Source organism: Nyctereutes procyonoides, unplaced genomic scaffold (assembly GCF_905146905.1).
Source record: "Nyctereutes procyonoides isolate TBG_1078 unplaced genomic scaffold, NYPRO_anot_genome, whole genome shotgun sequence".
Lineage (NCBI taxonomy): Eukaryota > Metazoa > Chordata > Mammalia > Carnivora > Canidae > Nyctereutes > Nyctereutes procyonoides.
In genome coordinates, this window is record NW_026575043.1 from 6936107 (window position 1) to 6961624 (window position 25518).

Sequence of the window (25518 nt, forward strand, 5' to 3'; positions counted from 1 at the left end):
ACTCACCTGTTCTTATAAAGTCTACTCTTCCATTCTGAATGAAGCCTAATGAAGTTGATGCCCTGAATGGAGAATTCCTAACAGTGCTCACTTTCAGCAAGCATAATATAGATCCAAAATTGTATTTTAAGTAATTGATTTCAATTACAGGGGATAGAAAAGTAGCATTAGCTCAATTTTAATAAGAAAACCTTATTACTTTTCTTACACACAAAACATTCAGGCAAAAAAAAGGTAACTGGTTGATACAGGATCACTATTTATAATGCTGACAATCTACTAATGTTAAAATCATTTGAGTTTATTGCTCCATTGAATGTCAGTAATGACTGAGGTACAAATATGAAACACATGACAGAACACTTTATTATTATCAGAACACTTTACAGGATTCAGTTTAGAAACATTCCTCAGGTAAAGAAATTAACTCCAGTTTGATACATGTTATCAGAAACCATGATCTAACCCTTGATTGTGACAGTATGACATTTGGTCCCACACGACCAAACAAGAGATTATGAAAGATTCTGAAATAAGCTATCATCACAGAAATGACTCACTAGTTTCAGGAGAGCAGGTTTGGGAAAAGCTGACACCACATATGAACAATAGCATAAATGACTTCTTGGTAAAGAGGATTTATGGGGATGGAGAGTAGGGTTGCAAGGCTTGGAAAAGAATAAGACCTTTTCTTCAGGAACAGGAAGCTTCTTTGAGAGCTAGGCGCTTTACATTATAATCATGTTCATTTGGCCTCCCATCATTTTCATAAAGCATTCTATAAACAAAGCAATACTTTGGCAAAAAAAAAAAAAAGAACATGGTTATTTGTTGATCTAAAGCATAAACATTCTAAATATAATAATATTAATAATGAATAATAAATCTGTGCTTTCTTGGGTCACATCAAGGTGATTAGAAAAATAGTATGTCTGTGTCTTCGCTGGAGATGCAGGGCAACATCACTATTATCCTTTAAACAACAATAACTAGTCAATTCTTTTTAGCTAGACCTCATATTATTTAATCCAATAACACAGAGCAAATAAGGAACATTAAATAAAACCAGTTTGGAAATGGGCATGACTTATACCTTCTCTGATCCTCTGACAGAGAACTTTTTGAAATCTATAATTACTATGAATAAATCATGTATGACTTGAGAATTTAAATAATTAAAAGGACAAAATTAATTAAGAAAAATTCCACTTCGACTCTTAAAAATGGATTGCCTTACATAAGACTTAACAGAGTATGTTTATACATATCTTTACCCTGGAGTCTGCAAGTACATATATTAATAAAAAGAACCAGAGCTGTAAGCAAAATCATGGAAATTAAGGTCTAAATTCTAGTTCCAAGTATACCAATTTTCCTGATATTTAAAATAATACTTACCTTTTAGACAGTTTGAGGGCTTACACAAAAATAACACATACAGTGTCACACGGCACATCACACATTATGTCCTCAAAGACTGCTGAGTGTGCTGGGTCCTTGCCCACACCCTGCCCTCCACCAGTCCCTGTCTAGACCATTAAAATGCAGTGTCAAACAGCCATGGCCGTAAGGATGTACTAATTCATCATAATAAAGAGAAGCCATTGATGGGGCATCTTGTGGTTCAGTTGGGTAAAGCATCCGATGCTTGATTTCGGGTCAGGTCATCATGGTGGGGTTGTGATATCAAGCCCCAGGTCAGGCTCCATGCTCAGCAGAGAGTCTCCTTGAGTTTCTCTCCCTCCACCCCTTGCCCTGCTCATGTTCTCTCTCTCTCAAATAAACTAATTAATTAATAAGAGAAAAGAATAGCTATTGGCTCTTGATACACAAGGACAGCAGCAGGATAGCAGAACAAACTTTGTTAAAGAAAAAGAGTATGACTAGAGCATATCACGAGAGACATGTAAACCAGCATAGATGCTGAGACAAAGGTCTTCCACAACTCGTTGATCAGACTAAGCACCAACAACAAAATATTCAAGCCACTGCTGTTTTCTTGTTAGTGTTCTCATGATACCATTTGATTAACTCTACCTGCTCTTTTATGATTCTTAATTTGAGTTTGAAAAACATCGCTTTCATTCTCTTCACTTATTTATGATGCAATTAAATAATTTTGAAGAACGGTGTAAGAAAGAGCATTCTCATCTTCTAAAATTAACCGAGAAATAAGCCTTGAAGAAATTTAATGAGTTCTGCTTCTCTTCTCTAAGATGATGCTTTGTTAGGTAATGGATGAAAATTTGTGCTGATGGGTAAACCATACATGTAGCTGGCTGGTAGCACCTCAGAATGCTGATACAGGCTAGTGATGATTTTACCTAGCAGCACACCCTAAAATTCCCATATAGAAATGACAGCATAGAGAAGACCTTGAAGTAAAGAGAAGGGAAAATAACAATACTGTACTTGGTTGAATATGTAGACCCAAAATCCATGTCTACCCAAAGCCTGTGAAGATTCTTATTGCAAAATGGGATCTTTGCAGATATAAGCAAGTTAAGACAAGGTCCAATGGACTGGGATGAACTTGATCCAGTGACTAGTATCCTTATTAAGAACAGGGAAGTTTGGACATAGACTCAGAGGAAAGAGGGCCATGTGAAGATGAATGCAGAGGTTAGTTATGTTCAGAAGGAGCATGACCCTGAGTACACCTTGATTGTGGATTTCTGGCCTCTGGACCTGTGAGAGAACACATCTCTGTTATTTTTAGCCACTCAGTTTATGGTCCCGTTGTCATGATATGCCTAAGAAACTAATACAAATATGTGCACAGAACACAGATCTTGATTGTGCTAAATTAAGAGGTGATTGATTATATGCACACCAACACAACCAATGTGACCAAACTGTTAATAATGCCTATCTCTGCATGGTGAACTCAGTGATTTTCATCCTATTATTTGTGCTTCATCCAAATATTCTAAGTCTTTTTTCAATAAACATGTTTACTTTTAAAATCAGAATAAAAGCCAACAAAGATTACTATAAAAAAAAAACTATGCTAACCTTAACTAATCACACAGCAAGGCATAAACAAAAAACAAAATTAGAAAGGGCAAGGAAGAAATAACCATCGAAACAGAGAACGGTTTTAAAAATAAGAAACAACTTTGCACAAATTTATGTACATGATTTTGAAAATCTAGATAAATTGGATAATTTTCTAGAAAAATACAAGTTAGCAGAACTGACCCCAGAAAAGACAGGAAGACAACAAATTACTAGAGCAGAAATAGAGAATCGAATATACTCCTTTCTCTACTGAGTCTTTAAGAAATCAGATGGTATAAGTGCTTTATAAACCATTCTTAAAAAAAGAGAAACAAAATAATTATCCAATACTTTTCTTATTAAGCAAACATAACAATAACTCCAAAACTTCACAAAGAATCAAAAAAAGGAAGCTGTAACCATCCTCAAAAATATTAATGCAAAAAATGCTAAATAAAACACTGGCAAAAAGACTTTTGCTTCTGGACAAGATGGAGTGACAGGAAACCATATGCATTATGTGGTTTACAAAAAATATACATATATATAGGATGACAACTGCATCAAGAAGAGGGATTTAACTGCATACTGCTTATAAGGTTCTTAAATCTAATGTGATATAACTTGGAATTAAAACTGTAAATGTAATTATAAATACTACAAACTATAGGGTAACTACCAAGAAAATGAGACCAAAATAAAAAGAATAAAAATAATTCACAATTCATGGAAAAGAAGGCAGGAGACCAGGAAAAAAGAAACCAAAAACACATGAGATGAACAGAAAACACAAAATGGGGCAATTAAATCCAACATACCAATAACCATACTAAATATAAATGATGTAAACACCAATATAAAGATGAGGTCAGCATTTCCCTCATATAAAAGCTAAATTTCAAGAAAACTACAGACTAAAATTTCTCTTGAACACAGACTTAAAAATTCTTTGCAAAATCTTAGCACAGTGAATCGAAAAAAGCATTAGAATAGACAAAATCAAGTGGGATTTATACCAGTAAGGCAATGGTGGTTTAACATTTACAAATCTATTGATGTGGAAAACCTGGTGGCTCATTCAGTTAAGCATCTCACTCTTGATCTCAGTCCAGGTCTTTATTTCAGGGTCACAGCATTCAAGCCCCACATTGTGCTCCACACAGGGCATATAGCCTACTTTTAAAAAATCTATTGATGTATTTACCATATAAAGTACAGAATACTAAAAAAAGAAGAAATATGCATATGATCATCTCAATTAAATGCAGAAAAAGCATTTGAAAAAACTAAACACCCATCTGTGATTAAAATTCTTAGCAGATTAGAAATGGAATCAAACTTCCTCAACCACATAAAACCAATAATTAACACTAATCTAAATGGTGAAAGACTGGTACTTTCCACCTGAGGTCAGGAATAATGCTAGCATTCTTATCCTTCTAATCCACATAGGCTAAAAGTTCTAGCCAGTGCAGTAAGCCAAGAAAAAAATCTAAAGGCATAGAGGTCATAAAGAAGTAAAACTATCTTGTTTGCTGACAACATGATTATCTATGTAAAACATTCAAAGAAATCTACAAAACACTACCAGACCTAATTAGTAAGTTTAATAAGATGGTAGGATGGGTATAAAAATCAATTAAACTTCTACATAGAGTAATGAGCATTCGGAAATCGAAATTTTTAAAAATACCACTTATAATAATAACACCTCCAAAAAAAACCTTAAAGGTAAATTTAACAAAGGATGCACAACACCTGTTAACAAAAGCTACAAAGTACTATTAGCATTAAGGATCTAAATAGAAAAATATACTATACCCATAGATTAGAACACTCAATATTTAAAGATGTCAATGCTCCCCCCAAATTATCTAAAACTTAATATAATTTGATAGAAAATAATGAGACACCATTTTTGCTAAAAACTGAAGATGATTCTAAAACTTATGGAAATGCAAATGGTCTATAATGGCATAACTGGATTTTCTTCTTTTTTTTAATTTTTATTTATTTATGATAGTCACAGAGAGAGAGAGAGAGAGAGAGAGAGAGAGAGAGAGAGAGAGAGGCAGAGACACAGGCAGAGGGATAAGCAGGTTCCATGCACCAGGAGCCCGACGTGGGATTCGATCCCGGGTCTCCAGGATCACGCCCTGGGCCAAAGGCAGGCGCCAAACCACTGCGCCACCCAGGGATCCCCATAACTGGATTTTCAAAAGAAGATGAAGCTAGGGGTGTGTGGGTGGCTCAGTTGGTTAAGCATCTGCCTAGGCTCAAGTCATGATGCCAGAGTCCCAAGATGGGAGCTCCGCATCAGGCTCCCTCTTCCTCTGCCTCTCTCCCTGCTCCTTCGCTCTTGCTCACTCTTTCTCAAATAAATAAATAAAATCTTAAAAAAAAAAAAAAGAATGAAGCTGGAAGACAAACTGAGATTTTAAGCTACACTAATCAACACAATGTGGAAGTGATGCTGAGGTAAACATATAGATCTGTGACACGAAATAGATAATTCAAAAACAGTCACACACATAATACTATCAATTGATCACTGACAAAGGTTCCAAGACAAAGGGAAAGGATTCTTCTCAACAAATGATACTAGAACAATTGTACCCACAAGAGAACAAACCTCGATCCTTGCCTCACACAACATGTAAAAATTAACCAAAAATGCATACATAGTAGAGCTAAATGTAAGAATTCATTAACTAATTAATTAATTGTGGTTTCTATGGGAAAAGAGAAAATGTTAGCAGTCTCAAATTGGATACAGATTTCTAAGTAGAACACTAAAAAGTATAAATCATATTAAAATATGATAAGGAAGACTTCATCAAAGTTTAAAACTGTTGCTTTTCAAAGAACAAGGTTAAGAAAATCAAGACAAGTCATATAATGGAAGAAAACTATTTGAGGGATGCCTGGGTGGCTCAGTGGTTTAGCGCCTGCTTTCGGCCCAGGGACACACATCCTGGTGTCCTGGGATGGAGTCCTGCATCGGGCTCCCTGCAAGGAGCCTGCTTCTCCCTCTGCCTATGTCTCTGCCTCTCTCTCTCTCTCTCTCTCTCTCTCTGTCTCCCATGAATAAATAAAAATCTTTTTAAAAAAATAGAAAATTAAACTATTTGCAAAATATGTATCCAATAAAGAACTTGTCTCCAGCTTTTTTCTTTTAGAGAGAGAAAGCAAGCACGTGTGTGTCTCCCATGAATAAATAAAATCTTTTTTAAAAAATAGAAAATTAAACTATTTGCAAAATATGTATCCAATAAAGAATTTGTCTCCAACTTTTTTTCTTTTAGAGAGAGAAAGCAAGCACTTGGTTGGGGAGGGGCAAAAGAAGAGAGAGAATCTTGACTCGTAAGCAGAATTTGATCTCACAGCCCCTTGAGATCATGACCTAAGGTGAAATCAAGAGTTGGATGCTTAACCACCTGAGCCACCCAGTTGTCCCTCCAGCTTCTTATATACATAGATAACTAAACAGTAAGCCAAACAAGCTAATAAGAAAGGACAAAAGTTTGAACAGGCACTTGACCTAGAAAGATATATACATATTCAATATCACCAATCATTAGAGAAATAAAAATTAAAACCACACTGAGATATATACTTGCTATGATGGCTAATAGTAACTATATAAAGTATTGGCAAAAATTCAGAACAACTGGACCTATCATTACAAATGGTAGTGAAAATATAAAATGGTACAATCTGTTCAGGCCATTCTACTCCTATGAATTTACCTAAAAGGAAAGGAAAACAACTGGAGCCCAATGATTAAGATCAGTCTCATAGGGATGCCTGTGTGGCTCAGCAATTGAGCATCTTCCTTTGGCTCAGGGTGTGATCTGGGTCTGGGGATCGAGGCCCACATGAGGCTCCCTGCGAGGAGCCTGCTTTTCCTTCTGCCTTTTCTCTGTTGTCTCTCATGAAGGAACAAATAAAATATTAAAAAAAAAAGTTAAGTCTCATAATTTTGAGGCTCCAGAGAGAGCCCTTGCCCCTTCCACCATGTGAGGACATAGAGAGAAGCCAATGGCTATAAACCTATGAACCAGGAGGAAGGCCCTCATCAGTAGGTGGCTGATGCTTTGACCTTAGACTTCCCAGCCTCATGACCTGTTAGCAATAAGTTTCTGTTGTGTATAAACTAGCCAGCCCATGCTATTTTGTTACAGCAGTCAAAATGAACTAAAATAACAAGGTTAACAGAAGATAACTAGACATAGGCATTCTGATATGATGCAACAAGTTGTACACACCACCTGCTATGAAGTTTTCTTGCCAAAATTCTGAACTCTGGATCTAATTTCCACTTTACAGCAGAAACTCGGGATAAAGAAACATATTAAATAACACTGTGTGGGTGCAATAAGCAAAATGTGGAATATGAGAAGTTCTAGGACAGGTGAAATGGTCTCCTAAAATCAACAGAAAGAAAGAAAGAAAAGAAAAAAGAAAAGAAAAAAAAGAAAAGAAAAAAAAGAAAAGAAAGAAAAGAGAAGAGAAGAGAAGAGAAGAGAAGAGAAGAGAAGAGAAGAGAAGAGAAGAGAAGAAGGAAGGAAGGAAGGAAGGAAGGAAGGAAGGAAGGAAGGAAGGAAGGAAAGAAAGAAAGAAAGAAAGAAAGAAAGAAAGAAAGAAAGAAAGAAAGAAAAGATAGATAAAAAACAAAACAAACAGTAGGTAAAAAAAAAATACTTAAGAGGCCATGTGAATAGTTAACATTGGCCTGGATTGATGCAGACTTCCCTGAGAGTGATCTCAGTATCCCTCTTCACACACTTGTTTCCTTTGAAACATCAGAGTTCAGATAAATGCAGAACATGTCTGTTTCACCTGCTACAGAGAACTGTCACTGGATTGAGTCGTGGTGAAATAGTATGCAGGCCTTTGTCCTACTTAATAGAATGGTCTAAAATTTAGTGAAACATCAAGGCTGGGTCTTCACCATGTCAAGTTGGCAACCACACATCTTAGCTCTGGACCATTGCAGTTAGAATGCCCATTATAAGTAAGGGCTAAAAGAAGCAGTATATCAGGGTATGGAGGTTAGGCTCCCTGAGGACATGAAGATGCTGGAACTGCTAGGTCTCTTGTCCTTGTTCCTTCTATGCCTCAAAATAAAAGCAGTATTAAAGTCATTTGAGTCTTAGGAGTCTGATGGCCAACTGGGACATTTAGTCGTGCTGTGGTAGTGCAGACATGTCAACCAAAAGTAATGTGTGACTCCCCTTTGGATCGTGATCCAAAGGAATCAATTGTAAAGATGGTGGGGAGGAGTGAGAGAGGGAGAATAAAAAAGAATATCAACTCTGGAAGTTTTGAAACTGACAGGGTCTTGTTGATAGTAAGAAAATCAATTTTATTTTAGGTATGACAATGGTATTTGGGTTAGTTTCTCTTTTTCCCTCTCTTTTTCTTTTAGCCCATAAAGAGAAAGAAAGGGACACCTGTGGGGCTTGGTTAAACATATGACTTTTGATTTTGACTCAGGTCATGATCTCAGGGTTGTGAGATTGAGTCCCGCATGAGGATCCATGCTCAGCATGGAATCTGCATGAGTCTCTCTCTCCCTTTCCTTCTGTCCCTATCCCCAGGCCCACATGCTCTCCTCTCTCTCTTTTCTTAAATAAATAGGTAAATCTTTTTTTAAAAAGACAGAAGAAAAAAGAGTAAGAATTTTCTTAAAAGATAGATGACTAATGTACTTACCAATTACATAATGCAATTATCTGGAATTCGCTTCAAAATAATCCAGTTGTGCTGAGACAAGGAAGGAGGGGATGGTGTAAGACAGATAAAATAATAGGGATGACCCATTAGTTGATAATTACTGCAGCATGGTGAATATTGAGGATTCCTTATACTACCTTCTCTTTTCTGTTTGAAGTTTTCCATAATTAAAAAATAAAGGAAATGTGAAAGAGTAAAAGGTAGAAAAATAAGATACAAAACAAAGGATATTGTCCACCTATAACTTTATGTACATCTTCAAAGTGATTTGCTGCTTTCTTTGCCATATTAACTTTTCTCATACTACAAAACTAGGATATGGAATACAGTGTATATTCCTGAATAATTTCCCTTCATAAAAGTTCAAAATTAAAAATTTCTTTAGGGAGTTATGTATCTTTTTTTGGAGGGGGCGGGGGGTTACATATCTTAAGAGAGAAAAAAATCAGCTAAGAATACAATAAAAAGGATGAGCCCAATCAATTCCCAACTTTATGTCACTCGATACACTCTTCAAGAACTAGAGCAACTCAGCTTGAAGTGGTTCTTCCTTTCTAAATGAATTTATTCTTCAACTGTTAACCCTCCAATTAGCTCATTTAATTGAATTCAAATGAACAAATATTTACTGAACATTCATTAGAGTGAATGCTCTCTGATGAGAACAAGCAAGAGCAGAAAGAAGTATGTCACCTTCTCAGACCCATGCTTCATCCCCACAAACTCCAGATACGAAGTTATTACTAACATGCTAAAATCCCAATACAGTAAATCCCCTGCTCGCAGTTGGCTAACAAAGAGATATACCTATTCATCATGCTGAATTTCTAAATTTGGTTTCAGAAAAAAGCCAAAAAAAAAGTTAAAAATCATCAGTGATATGAAATAAAGGTATCTTTCTCTCTCATATTAGTTTAAGCTAAAAATAAACAAACAAACAAACAAACAAACAAAAAACCACGGTTCCCTGACACTGACTAGTAACTGGAAAGGCACAGTGTATTAAGGAAGGAGTGTGTCTGTGTGTGTGTGTGTGTGTGTGTGTGTGTGTGTGTGTCAGGAACAGCACTTTGAGTGATGGCTAGGAGTGGGAGATCCAGCTCCAGCTGAAAAGTCTTAATTAGGAAATACTGACCTTAGATGTCTGTTACAGTAAGTTGTTTTGGAAAGAGTCCTCAGGCAAAAAGATCACAGATTTTGTTATGCTTTCCACTGTAAACAAGTTTTTGCTTTCCCCCTGATAAAAACACTGTGGTTTCTGCAAGCAACATTGATGAAGCCAAAATGCATGTATGCTTTTTGCCTTCAAAAAAAAGATCTTCTTACTTCTACTTCAAGTACTGTAGCTGAGAATTAAAGTTATACACAGTGAAAGAGAATTTTACCATGTAGTCAAGAAGAGAAGGTGAAATATTCCCCTTAGTATAAAATCAAGAACATTACTTAGTGACCAGTATGTATTTCAGCGACTCCATGAAAAATGAGCCTTGCTTCTAATAGAATACACAGTAGAAAAATGCCCTGATTTTCTGAAGGAATACAGACTACATTAAAAACCACACCCATGGTTTCAATTACCATCTCATACAATTGACAGCAAATCTAGCCCCAGTTTCTTTTTTTTTTTAATCTTTTTTTTTTTTTAAGATTTTTTGAATTTCTTTATTCATGAGAGACAGAGAGAGAGGCCGAGGCAGAGGGAGAAGCAGGCTCCATGCAGGGAGCCCGATGTGGGACTTGATTCCGGGTCTCCAGGATCACACCCTAGGCTGAAGGCGGCACTAAACCGCTGAGCCACCAGGCTGCCCTAGCCTGTTTCTCTCCCGGAAACCCAACCCTAAATTTTCAATTGGCTGCTGAAAATCTACCCCCCTCCAACACACACAGGCCCAAAATCCAACAACTCATCTTTGTCTCACCACCAAACCCATTCTCATTTGATCTCCCTGTATGCAAGACTAGTGCCACAAAGTCCCCACCAGAGACTGTGGGCAACATCTCTCTCTGTTCCCATCACCACTTCCTTTCCATATTCAATCAGCTATCAAAGGTATAGCATTTTTTTTTTCTGTAAAGACACAGTAAATATTGTTCCAGGCCAGGCTTTCCAAGGCTAAAGGCAGTATCAAGGTCATTATGTATGTACTTTTATAATGAGAGACAATAAGTTTTTCTGAGCTTTTAATTAACAGAATTCAAAATGTATTAATAACAGAGTACATTTTTTTTGTATTACAGATGTGAGGAATACAATGGAATTCTTTCCTTGGGCAGGGGTAAATATGTTAATTAATGTGGGTTCAAAGTTAATGTCCCCAATCATCAAAGCCAGTTACAAATATTCATATGCTAATACTGATATGTTGAAAGATGTTATTTATTTCATCTTTGAAAATATCTTTTCACACAGATGGGTAATGGCAAATACTGATAGCAACACACAGGAATGCGATTTTCATTGAGCAAATTCATCACCTGAAAGGCATCTACCCAATTCTACTCTTGATACTTGCCTTTGAGCCAGTCATTACAGTACAGATTAATCACTTCCAATGAAGGTCAGGTGGGAGTTCATTCAGCACACTTAAATAGATTTTTAAGTATGGAAATTTCCTTGGTTCTGGCATTAAGGTCCAAAACATACTGCTAATACTGCAGTTTGAGCTCAGAAAATTTATCTGCTATAAATCTGGATGGGAATGGAGTGCATGCTTCTCAGTCTGAGTCTGGAGAACATATTAAGTGTGGAGAGAAGCCCGACATTACTTGTAATGCTAAGATCAGTTGCTATGAAAACGACAAGGAGTTTCACCTTTAAGCTCCGTTTCAACTTTTCTTTTTTCTTTTTTTTTTTTTAAACTAGGTTCCACACCCAGTGTGGGGCTTGAACTCACCACTCTGAGATCAAGAGTCACTTATTCTACCAACTTAACTAGCCAGGGGCCCCCAACTTTTCATTTCAGATTAATTTCATTAAGAAATATTATCCAATCTTTAGCAAAACCGAATCCAAAGCCACTTAGTGTTTAGTAACAGCAGTTGAGACTGGTTCTTCTCATTCAGAAAAGTTTCAGTTCCAGCCCCAACAAACTAAAAAAAAAAAAAAAAAAAAAAAAAAAAAAAAAAACACAGTAAAAGCTTTGCCACTGCTAAGTCACCAACTGCTATGTCATAGGGCAAGTCAAGACTTTAGCTTTAGTCTCTGACAAAAATTCATGGAACCAACAAAGGCTAAAGCTGTAAGAAAAAAAAAAAAGAAATTCACCACTTAACTTGTGGCACAATACACAAAAGATTCAGGTATTTTCCTCAAAGTGTCTGTTGGTTAATAATAAATGACTATACATTTTAAATACCCTCATTCTCCCAATTTGTGAATCTAAGACTTGCACTGCATGCATATTTTTACCATTATCTGCTGCAACACATCTTAGCAGATTCCACTTCAGCTTGTACTGAATCAGTGTTTTCTTCTTCCTTGTCAACATCCTCGCCTGTAACTGGTCCACCCTCAGTCTGTTCAGAAACTCTAATCCCTTCTGTCACTTCACATTTATCACTGATTCCTCTAATAAACAACTGGGCAGTATTGGAACATTTGCTGACTAATCAAGTGCCAAAGAAACCTACCTGAAATCATTGGTCTCATTTTTGAATTTACAACCGAGATAGCCCCTCATGTCCTCTGCTCTTTGAGCAACTGCTCTCACCTCGTGCATAATAAACAAGTTTTTATTTCCACTGGACACACTCCTCCAGCTGCTATAGTCAAACAAGACTGCATTAAATCACTACAGACAAGGGGCTTTCCCTGCTTGGCTCACAAAAGCGCCAATCAGACACAATTTGGGTTGCAGCCTCATTCTCATTTGTTACAATTCTGCTGTAAACAGATATCCCATTTTAAATTGTCTAATTTTTCTAACTGCTGCTTTTCTGTGAACTGGGAATACTGTGATGAGTGCTTAGTCTGATAATGGCAAGGCAGACTGTATTCTTCTAGCAGAGAGCCACTGCATAAAACAAACACAATGCTTTGCCTTCTAATTTTATAACAAAATAATCCACACTCTGCTGTGCCCTAAAAGTGATACAATTCAGAGCATACTTTCTTTGGCTTTTGTTTTTAAATGACACTAACAGAAAATTAAGTAAATAATTTAAAAACAGCATTATAGGTCTACTCAAAACACTGTGGTGTTAGTTGTAACTGCAGTATGTCATGTGCAGAGCAACAGTGGCAATTATTGAGTGCTTCTGTTTCACTGGGACCTGAGACCACCCACCTATTGGGCAATTTATGAGAAGGACTCCCAGTTCTCAGGAGACTGTTGCACTGAGGGCTATAGTTTCTCACTGCATTCAGCAAGAGATGGGGACATAACAGGTGACAACTGAAGGAATCATGCACAGACTTCTTACGCTTTTCCTCTCTGGAGGGGCCACTCAGAATGCACTTCTCTCTCCAGCAATGAGACCTAGTAATGTAGTAACATATGTACATACATGTACTATATTTCAGCCTAGGACAGCCCACTGGAGACACAGACTACAGAATTCCTACTTTGGGCTAGTCACAGAGGCACAATGACAAGCCACATCAAACAAAACTACAGATTTCCAGTTTAATTAACTTGGGTAAAATTCCAAAACCAGGGTTATAGATGCCAGAAAAGGGTTAACTCCACCCTCCAGCCCCCTTTCCCCAGCTAGACCCTTCTAAAGATGGCAACCTGAGACCTCTTATATTTACTCATTTTTGCACAGCACACATATAATCTCTGGCATAACTGTTCAACTCAGTCACCATAGCACAAAATGTAGTCATGGTCAACAACAACAGCAACAAAAATTGAGTAATTATGGCTGTTTTCCAATAAAACTTTATTTTGTGCTTTTTTCGGCAGTACATATACCAATAAAACTCTATGTGTGCCAAAATTTGAATTCCATGTAACTTTCACGTCATGAAATATTATTCTTATGATTTTTTTCCCTCAAGCTCTTGAAGACTGTGAAAACCATTCTCATTCTTAGATTGCAGGCTGTACCAACAAAGCTAGTGGCTGGATTTGGTCTGCAGGCTGTAGTTGTCCATTCCCTGAACTAAGCAATTACCTGCATCCTCAGTCACAATTACACCTGGCACTTGCTCTCCTACTGCCTCTCTCCAGGTTCATACTACTATATTTCTTTCCTGAATTGTTAAAATGCACTCACAACTTCTTTACTCACCACTGCATTTTTCTACCTAGCACTGTGGCTGACACATAATGTGCATTCAGGATAATCTTATTCAATGACTATACTGTAATTCCTAAACCTTTAAAAGTATTCTCCAAGGATGTGGTCATTATAAAATGATATAGTATAGTCCTATTCAGAGATTTCAACAGAATACAATAAACGTAAACAGAATAAAAAGTGTGATCTTGGAAAACTGCTGCACAGATGATCTAACTATTGTGTCATGTTTTCCCCCCCTAACAGAACTGAAACATTGAAATTCATCCATTTTCTTCTAGTACCCTCCTGCCTTTAAGGTAGAGGCCATACATTATCCCTCTCAATACTTCCACCTATGTTCTCGATTTCTTATTGTACCAGATACTACTCTACTAAAGAGTCTGGCTTCTCTTTATTTCTCCAACAGTTATTTCTCCTGAATATAAAACTTCTCCTGTCTTCCTCATGACAGTTTTTCTAGAAGTTAATTTTTTTCCATTTCCTATCTACTTTTTTGGTTGGCTGTTTATTGCATTGGATCTCTAGGATGTTATGTATAAAACATGAATATGTTCCCAATATTTTAAAATAAGATGAAGCAAATTATTTGCTAAAGAAAAATAACGACTCATACTTTTTAAGGGCTGAAAGCAAGGGTGGCAGTGGTAAGAAAATATCTTTAAAGAAAATATCTTACTATGTATTTTGTGTAATAGCACACTTAATAATCTGTAACACAGCTAGGAAAGACACTGCAAAACTAGCTAATCTATCATTTCCATCATTCCACGGAGAGAAATTTATACTTTTTTTTCTTAACACAGCAAATATAGAATATTTACCAATATTTATTCCCTATAAATCAAGGGTGTGACTATACTTGTATTGTGAATATTATGTGAATAATATCTACACAGGTTCATGTTAAAACTCAGGAAATGTGCTCTTAAGATTTTCATATCCCACTGTTTCACATAAAAACTGTAAACAAATACTGACCTCTAAGTAATGATATGTCTGATGAAGCATTTAGAGAGAATTGTTCAAATGTCTGCAATTTAATTTGAAATGTGTTTTAAAAAGTAAGCTGGAATGATAGATGGTTAGAAATGGAGAGGTGAGTAAATATATATCAAGGGTAATAAAATGTTAATGATAGACTCCTGTAAAATTCTTGCAACATTGCTATTTGACAATTTTCATAATAAAATTTTGGAAAAATGTAAACAAGTCTGCTATGGTGCTGTCTGCAGATCCTTGTTACAAAGCCTAAAGGCTTATCTTGTAGGATGTGGCCTCTACTCCACACATTGCCTAAAACAATGGACATCCAAAGATATCAATGGAACAGGCGTTCTCACAATAACAACATTATGACGACCCACTTTAACTGTTTTTTTTTTTTTTTTTTTTAAACTCCCGTGAGTCTGAATTAACTCTTGGAAGAGTTAATATCTATGGCAGATCATTCCACTAGGGGTCACAGTAGTATGCCCACTAAATTGAAAACTAAGTCTAGTCTCTGATGCTATTGGGGAATGAGTAGAGAAGGGGGATGGTGTGGCACAGGGAGAGTGAGCCTTCACATCACAGAGACAGGGCTGCTATGGGGAGTGAAGGCCTTGGGAACTCTCTATTGCACCTTTTGTATTACTAGTTCTGATGGTGAAAAACAACAGGAAATCCTAAGGACCTTTCACACAAGCCCACCCAGGGAACCAATCCCTCACAAGTGAAAGTATGGGCAATCTGTGGGCTTGAAACTCTGGCCAGCCAAAGGAAACAGGGAATAGGTAAAAGAGCAAGGACATCATAAATATTACCTCCGCAGCCAGTTTTTAATAAAAACTGAATCTCTAAGGACACACACACACACACACACACAGAATTCAAAGATTCTGTGAACTCCCTCCAACTATACAGCAACACTTAAAGAGGTTTATGCATGTGTCCTCTGTTTTTCCCTGATGAAAGGGTCTACAGCAATCAATAGGAGCCAGTTAAAACTGGCAAAAAATCACTGACTGAACTGTATTCACAGATGTAAGTTTATTACATAATAAGCTATTTATAAGGATGACACTAGTAACTCCCTGTTGATAAAAGAGATTGCTTATCACAGTAATTTTCCACATTGTACCTTCCATTCTCTTACCTATATACCTATATCATATGACAAACATGAAAGAGCACTGACTGGCTTATGAATGATGTCTGTGAAGAGTCAGTTACCGGGTGAAGTTAGATGATTCACAACAATCATAGATATATTAGCCCTAAGTGCCTATCATGTGCCAGTAACTGCCCGGAGGCTTGAATACACAAACCTCAAGAGCAAAGGTATGCACATGCACGCACACGCAGAGGTACGCACACACACGCACACACGCACACACACACACACACACACACACACACACGGCTGAAAAAGGGAAAGCAAATAAAGGTGCTCTCTGGTGGCCTGCTACTAGCAACATGGAATCTAGCTTACATTCTCCCCTGCTTCCTTCCCCTTTTTTCTCCCTGCTGATTTTTCTTTCCTTTGTATTTTCAAGAAGATACTAGAGTGGTAAGTGAACAGAAATTTTTGGGGGGAAAAGGGAAGAAAAAAGTGGCATCATTAAAACATATTTAAATTTCTATCAAGTATTAAAAGAATTAAAAGAAGCTGGTCATGATTGAGAAGTGTTTCACATATTTAAGAAAACATCACTGCAAAAAGATAAAGTTTCTGTGTGTACCTGTGTGTACCCTCCTTTTGCTCCTCCAGTAACACTGCTCTGGTAAACCACCTCTTCTTTAAAGATTTGTCTGCATTTTCTCTAATTTTATGTAGATGGTATAATGCAATGTGCAATGGTTTTGTCTGAGTTCTTTTGCTTAGTTAATTCTGAGTTTTGCACATATCAAAAGCTAATTCCTTTATTTTGTTAGGTAGTATTCTATTGTATGCCTGTATCATAATTTGTCCTTTTGTCTGGAGATGGACAGTGAGTTGATTCTAGTTTTTGGTTATTACAAATAAAGCTTCTATGATCATGTGATTTTTAAAAAATGAAGCAGCAACAGTTTGGTATGCTCCTAGATACTGTTGAATCTGAATATTAAATTAACCATGCTGTTGGTTTTTTCCTATTACATATTTTTACAGCCCCCGCAAAAAGAAGACTGCCTTTCTTACAAATATATGGTTAAGATGATTACATGTGAATATGAGAATCAGATTTTGCAGTATCTATTCAGAAAAAAAAATTTCAAATTAAAACAAGCCATTATGACAAAGTAGCTATATACTGTTAAACTTTCTTGCAATTTTTTAGAAGTATTTATTTATATAATCTCTACCCTCAACATGGAGCTCAATTTATAACCCTGTAATCAAGAGCTGCATGCTCTTCCCACTGAGCCAGCCAGTGCCCCAACTTTTGCAATTTTTATAAGCACAAGTTCCAAAGCAATAATAATTTCTTTCTTTATGCAAAGAGTAGCAAGAAAAACTGCAAGGTTGGTATATATGTGTGCATAAAGGTAACAAGAGCATACAGGCTCTGGTTTACCTGTAATAAACGCTTTTCTCTGTGACTGTGACATTTTGTCCTAATCAAATTCCATCCTTACCCATTCCCACCTCCAGCAACAGCAGAGTAATTCTGAAAGTTGTCTTCTGATCAACAAATGGCAATTGGCAGGAATGCCAAAAGAAAATCTTCTTTAATGGGAAATGACAGCAGGTAATTAAAAAGTTTTATTTAATAAATCAAATCATGACATAATCCTGCTATTTAACTGTCTTATTATTCATCTCCTATTACCTAGAGGTGATAATACCCCATTCACCACTGAGGACAAATTCAGTAAGCCTTCATTTACCCTCAGAAGCTGTCCTGAAACTAAGTTCTTCTCAAATATACAAACCCAAACCCACCTCTCTCCCTTTGTCTAGATGACTTTGCTTCCTACTGAGATGGGCTGTAACACTTTTTTCAAAATTTTCCATCTCCTACCTTGGTTTTCTGCCTAAACATTTCTTAGTATATTTTTTTTCTTTGCAGGACCTATTAATAAAAAAAAAAAAAAACCTGTCACATAGTAATTTCTTAACTAATTTCTTGGAGAGAGTACAGTTCAGTTCTATAAATTTCAGCACATGCATAGATATAAGAAGTCACCATGGCAATAGGAAGACAGAAGAGTTCTGTCGCCCCAGCACTCTCCTTCCTGCTCTCCCTTTCTATCCCCTCTCTCACTCTGCCTCCACCTCTAAGCACTGGAAATCATGATCTCTTCTCCATCATTATCATTTTCTTTTTTCTTGAATGTCATACAAATAAATCATACAGTATATAACCTTTCTAAACTGGCTTTGCTCACTCGACACAATGCTCTTGAGATTCATCCAAGATGCTAAGGGTATCAATCATTCATTCATATTTTCATTGCTCACCATTTACTGAATGAATGTAACATAGTTTATTTATCCATTCACCCCCTGAAGGACATATGAAATGTTTTAGTTTGGACGATTTGGAGGGGGACTGCTATAAATACTTGTGTACAGGTTTTCCTATGAAGTTTTCATTTCTCATATCCACAAAGGAGGATTAATGGTTGCATGGTAAATTGATGTTACACTTTTTAAGGAAACTGCAAAATTGCTTTATAAAACGGCTGCATCATTTTATATCCCTACCAACAATGTGTCAGAAACCCCCCCTGGTACTATCAGTATTTCTTAATTTTACCTTGTCTCCTATGTAAGGTGCATTATAGCAATGATGCTGAAAAACATATGTGCTTATTTACCACTGGAATATCCTCTTTGGCTTAGTGTCTGTTCATGCCACTCGCCCATTTTTAAATTAGATTATTGGTTTTCAAACTAAGTTTAGAGAGTTATTTTGGATATAACTCCTATGCTTGGGGATGTCATGTAAAGATTTTCTGCCGGTGTAGCTTACTATTTCCTCTCTTTATAGTATCATTCACAGAGCAAAATATGTGCATTTTGATCAAGTCCATCCTTTTTTTCTTTTATAGATCATGCTTTGGGTAACATGTCAAAGAACTCTTTGCCTTACCACAGATCACAGAAATGTTCTCCTATGTTTTCTTCTAGAGTTCTATAATTTAAAATTTTACAGTTGGATGGTTGATACCAGGGTTAACTGTCATTATCTGTAAGGTTTAAGTCAAAGTTGTTTTTTTTTTTCTTTTTCTATATGGATAACCTTCATTCCAGCAAAATTTGACATTTTCACTGCTTTCTTATTGGACAGACTTGGTACCTTTGTCAAAAATCAACTGGCCATTCTGTGGGGGTCTATTTCTGGACTTGCTGTTCTGTTCCCAATGACTTCTGTGTTTATCCCTTCACCATTACCACATTCTCTTGATTGCTGCTGCTTTAGGTTTTAAACTAAGGATGGTGTGATTCCTCTAATTTTATTCTTCTTGAAAACTATTTTAGATGGCTCTAGTTTCTTTGTCTTTCTATATAAAATTTAGGATCAGCTTGTCCATAACTACAAAAAAAAAATCTAACCATAATTTGTACTGAAATTACTTTAAATCTATAGATGAATAAGGGAAGAATTGATAATCTTTACTATGTTGAGTCTTATAATTCACAACATCATATGTATCTTTTTAGGTCTTCTTTGATTTCTTCCATTGTGTAGTTTTCAACATACAGATCTTAATATGATCTGTTATATTTATACCTAAGTACTTACACCTAAGTAATTTTTCTTGGAGCTCCCATATAAAATAATTTTTTCAATTTCAGTTTCCAATCGTACATTGGTAGTATGTAGAAATATGATTTTTTTTTTTTGTGGGTTCATGTTGCATTCTTGTTGAACTCATGAGTTCTAGGAGGTTTACTGTAGATTCCATGGGCTTTTCTATAACTGTGCTCTAACACATCTAATATTGACTCTCTGGAAATAAGACCTCAGAGAGTTCCCAGTCTCAGATACCAGGCCTAAAAACAAGGCTGACTCTCAAGGGTCAGTTGTGGTGGCCAAGCCAGTGTTAACCATCATCTGATCTACTAGTTTCAGTCCCCTTTCTTTAACCTTGGAACTGTGTGGTCATGGTGCTAGTATGTCTCACATACAAAGCAACCCAAGCAATGACCAGTTTGACATTCAAATAATATATGCTTTACATGAGAAAAGTATAGTAATGTCAACATTCTGTTATATACTTATTCCTTGTGTTTCTCTTTAAAGAATGAGCCAAATTAACTAATTTACACAGCAAAATGCAAACTTAGCAACAACTCATAGTAAAAAATAAGTCTATGCAATGTAAGGAAATGTGGAGTTTTTTTAAAAAAAAAAGACCCCAACATCAAAATGACATCAATGATGTCATTGTCAATGTCATCAGTGATGACACTTCCTACAAAAGTAAGCTTTAAGAAAGGAAGTCTGATGAAGTGAATAAATCAGACTTTCAACCAGTGTTTCAAGATACAGTACTACAGAAAATAATCTAAAGTATTTCTATAGAAAATAATCTAAGTGATTATTTTTTATTATTTTTATTTTATTATTATTATTATTATTATTATTATTTAAATGTTTGTCCTTTTCCTTTTTTTTATAATAAATTTATTTTTTTGGGTGTTCAATTTGCCAACATACAGAATAACACCCAGTGCTCATCCCGTCAAATGCTCCCCTCAGTGCCCGTCACCCATTCACCCCCACCCCCCGCCCTCATCCCCTTCCACCACCCCTAGTTCGTTTCCCAGAGTTAGGAGTCTTTATGTTCTGTCTCCCTTTCTGATATTTCCCACACATTTCTTCTCCCTTCCCTTATATTCCCTTTCACTATTATTTATGTTCCCCAAATGAATGAGACCATATAATGTTTGTCCTTCTCCGATTGACTTATTTCACTCAGCATAATACCCTCCAGTTCCATCCACGTTGAAGCAAATAATCTAAGTGATTATTTTCTAAACTCTCCGAAGGATAGTACACAGGTATTTATCAATTTAGAAGTCTAGGAAATAAATTAATTCATTTTACACAGTGAATGCTGTAGAACATTCAGGTGTTAGGTTCAAGCTTCATTCTCTCGGAGAACACACTCTGAGAAAGACTAAAATACATACTGAAGAAACAAATAGCAAGAGAGACTTTAAAATAAAAATGTACCACTGGCTTTTAGAAACTGAATCATAAAAAATTTTGACAGCTTCCATATTCTAGTCATTATTAGGTGCTAGGGATACAAACAAACCTATAGGAACAAAAGGAAGGGAAAGAGTAGAATCAGAAATAAAGATGGAGGGCAGCCCGATGGCTCAGTGGTTTAGTGCTGCCTTCAGCCCAGGGTGTGATCCTGGAAACCTGGGATCGAGTCCCATGTCAGGCTCCCTGCATGGAACCTGCTTCTCCCTCTGCCTGTGTCTCTGCCTCTCTCTCTCTCTCTCTCTCTCTCTCTCTCTCAAACAAATAAAATCTTTAAAAAAAAAAAAAGAAAGAAAGAAAGATGGGAAAGGCAAATAATGCATGAACAGAAGACAAACACAAGGAGATATAAGGTGTGAAGTTCTTGTGGAGGTTTTCAGAATCAAAAGAGAAGCCTTGAATCTCAATAGCCTCTTTATCTCATTTAATTCAATTCACTTAATAGAAAGATAATTTCACTGTGTTCCACTGTTCATTCACCAAACATTAATGGCCAAAGTAATACAATTTTCTGGTGTTTCAACCTATATATACTTCAATACAAGCTTACATAAAATATAACTTTTATGATGTCTTAAGATCTTTTAATTTATTTTAGAAAGAGAGCATGTGTGCATGCATACACACAAGCAAGAGAGGCAAAGAAGGAAGAGGGAGGGAATCTCAAGCAGACCTCCCCACACATGGAGCCCAACAGGGGCTTGATCCCAGGACCCTGAGATCACCACCTGAGCCAAAATCAAGACTAGGTCACCCAACTGAATGAGCTATCCAGGTGTCCCAAAACAAGGAGGCTTCTAATAAGACGTCCTAATTATATAAAAGTCAAAGATGTGGGTTCCAGGTATTATTCTATCCATTCATTCACTCAGTCATACAAATGTTTGGATGGTTTAGTAACTTGATTACCCAAAATGCCTGTATTGTTTTAGAAGGAAATAAACATACATGGGGTTTAAAAAAAAAAAAGTAAAGAGAATACAGTCTAATTAATGATGTTGATAATAGTGATCACTTACACAGTAATTATTATTTGCCAGAGGACATTCTAAGCTATGTACACATACACTTAATCCTCAAGACAAGCCTATGAAACAGATATTATTATATTATTAACATTTCCCACTTTAGAGATGAAAACACCTACGCACACACAAACTTGCTCAGAGTTACAAAGTAAGCACTGGAGCCAGGATTTAGACCCAAGCAGTTTGGATCCAGAGTTATGCTCCTTAACTACATCAAATGGCCCCTCACATTCAGTACATGAAGGCTGCAATTTTTAGCTACATTTATGCTAAGATGGTAGCTCTGGGCAAATTACTTAATCTCTTCAACTTCAGTTTCTCTAAAATGGGGATAATAATGAAGACTTTATAGTGGAATAAAGTATGTATCCTCTTAACTGTTAGCACTGTAAATGGCAATGTTTTAGAAAGCAATTTGAGGGGCACTTGGCTGGCTCATTCAGCAGAACCTGTGACTCTTGATCTCAGGGTCGTGAGTTCAAACCCCTCTAAAAACATTGCTTTTAGAAAGCACTTCGAATTTATATCCAAGACCTATAAAAGGGTTCTCAAGTTTGACATAATTCCACTTCTGTTAACTCATCCTAATGAAATATATTTGAAAATCCATGCTTTTTAATATGTAGTAGAGTTGACCCTTGAACAACACAGAGGGTTGGTATCAACCCCCTGCACAGCTGAAAATCCACACAAACTTTTGACTCCCCAAAATCTTAACTACTGTTGATTGGGATCCTTAGCTTAACTACTATTGAGCAGAGATGCCTTACCAATAACATAAACAGTTGATAAACACATATTGTTTGTTATGTGTACTGTATGCTGTATTCTTACAATAAAATAAGCTAGAGAAAAGAAAATGTTATTAAGAAAATCATAAGTAAGAGAAAACACATTTATAAGGCTGTATGTATACTTATTTTAAAAATCCATATGTAAGTGGACCCGTATGGTTCAAATCTGTCTTATAAGGGTTAACCATAACACATGTTAAACATGTTAAAATTAATTGCACTTAAAACTATCAGAAAAGAAAGGGGGGAAAAGACAAAGGTAAATTTATGAAGTACTGTATTCTAAAAAAAAAAAATAGATACTTTAGGCTAGCTTTATTAATGTTACATTTTGGCTGCTATCAATATATCTAAATTCAGGGAAAAAAGCTCTTTCAAATATCCATTCATTCATTCATTTATTTATTTATGAGAGGCACAGAGAGAGACAGAGGCAGAGACATAGGCAGAGGGAGAAGCAGGCTCCATGCAGGGAGCCCGATGTGGGACTCAATTCCAGGCCTCCAGGATCACGCCCTGAGCCGGAAGGCAGATATTAAACCGCTGAGCCACCCAGGTGTCCCGCAAATATCCATTCTTTAAAAAACAAAACAAAACAAAAAACCCACAACTAATCATCTAGTATTAGATGTAAAGAAGAAAACAGCATGTTGGTGGTACTGAAGACCAAAATATCCAGGCAATCAAAGTATCTTAATGATAATGGCCCCTTGTGAATGGACAGGATACACAAAGATGAAGAATGGTAAGGGAACTAAGCAATAATTTAAAGAAGAGAAAGAGACTACAGATAAGAGGAATCAAAAAAAACAGGTAAGGCAGGATTAGTCAACCAAAGTGGTCCAGGAACCATTAAGATGCAAGCAAAGCAGTACTGAGTTAAAGAAAGGGAACTAAGAAATTAGGCAAGCCACAGTGATGCTGCCTTCAATAAGCACTGCGGAGCATCACCAGGAAAATATTCTATCTAGGAGTCATACAACAGGCATATTGTGAGTGCTGAATTCTCAATTAGGGCATGCAAGAATAAGGTAACTTATAACTCAAACATGAAGTAAACCCAGAAACGTCTATACTATTCTCCCCTGCTTCATTCACCTATGATAATCCACCATGATAATCCACCATAGAATTTAAAGGTAACAGGATTACACTATACCTCCAAGGAGCCACTACTAGGTGTCCCTGATCCTTGCAGCAGCAGCACACAGAGCCCCATTCTCTCCTCATGGACATCTGACACAGACAGACATCTCTCTTTCGAAAATCAGTTCAACATGTCAACATCAGCTCTGCTATTGCTACTACTGACACAATGCCTTTGTCTTTATAGCTCTGCTTCTTACTTTGCATTTAATTGAAAATTAAGGTAGGAAAATAAATAATAGTGGAAATAAGAATGAGAAAGAAGTTGGGAGTTTGCAGAAAGGGATGTGTTTCACTCTTTGGAAATAAGATCAGAGGCACTGAGTTTAACAGGGAAAACAGATAATCCACATTCAAGGGAAAACAGATAATTCAAGGTTGCCCAAACTCCAAAGTGAGAACAGTGTGTGAGGGCGGTGAATGAATTATCAAGGGTGATCAACTACCAAAAAGGGTCTCACCCACACACACGTTCCATGTGTCCAACAAGCCCATCTTGGGTCATCATATATTATACAGCTCCTTTCTTATTTTTCTCTATACTTGTGGTCACTTCTAGGTACATAACCCTAAGTCACACACATATAAAAATAACTGATCATTATTATACTGCACAAAGACCAAAACAGAATTATTTACCAGTGAACTATGCTAGGCTGGGAGTCTCAGAGGCATGGGTGAACTAGGCAAGCCTTGTTTCTCTCTGCATGTAGAGTACCTGATAGAAACAGAGAGTCTGCAAATATCAGTTGAGTAAGTGAGTGAAAGAGCACAGAACAAACAAATACATGGACAAATCCATGAATAAAGAAGACCACCCATCTTGAGATCTTCCAGGCACAAGGTGCTACCAGTCCTAAATAAATAAAACCATTCTTACATACCATTCTCATGATTTTGTAGAGGCACATGGGGAGAAAGAACAACAGAGATGGGGAAAAGGGGCAGGGGAAAAAGAGAAAAGCCTTAAAGTCTCATTTCAGACAGTTTATGTTTTCCTCAAGAACTGTAATGGAACAGTTACATAAAAGGTCCTTCACAAGGTAGAAAGATCTTCCTAAGCCCCTATTACCTCTCACAATTAATAGCTATTTTAAGGAGAACCTGAAAAGAACCATAAAATATTAATTACAAATCATAAATCTACACATATTATTTGAAAACACAGGCAGGATTTTTAAAAATGACCTTGCCTTAAACTCAGGTTCCTTAGTGGATTTACAGAAATACAGACGTTCCTCAGAGACCGCTTCATCAGATAAAGTAAATGAGGTCGTAACTACATGCACTATTGCCTTTTTAAAAAGCCAAACAAAACATTCTGCTTCGTCAGGGTTACAAAAAATAAAACAACTGGTGCTGCCATGCTAAGATGTAGCA

At 36.5% G+C, this 25518-nt stretch overlaps 1 protein-coding gene across 5 annotated transcripts in view; it reads right to left on the reverse strand.

Annotated features, from left to right (window-relative positions):
• The window catches only part of CDKAL1 (CDK5 regulatory subunit associated protein 1 like 1), a 636452-nt gene that overhangs the window by 365944 nt on the left and 244990 nt on the right, over positions 1–25518 (reverse strand). The window lies entirely within an intron of this gene.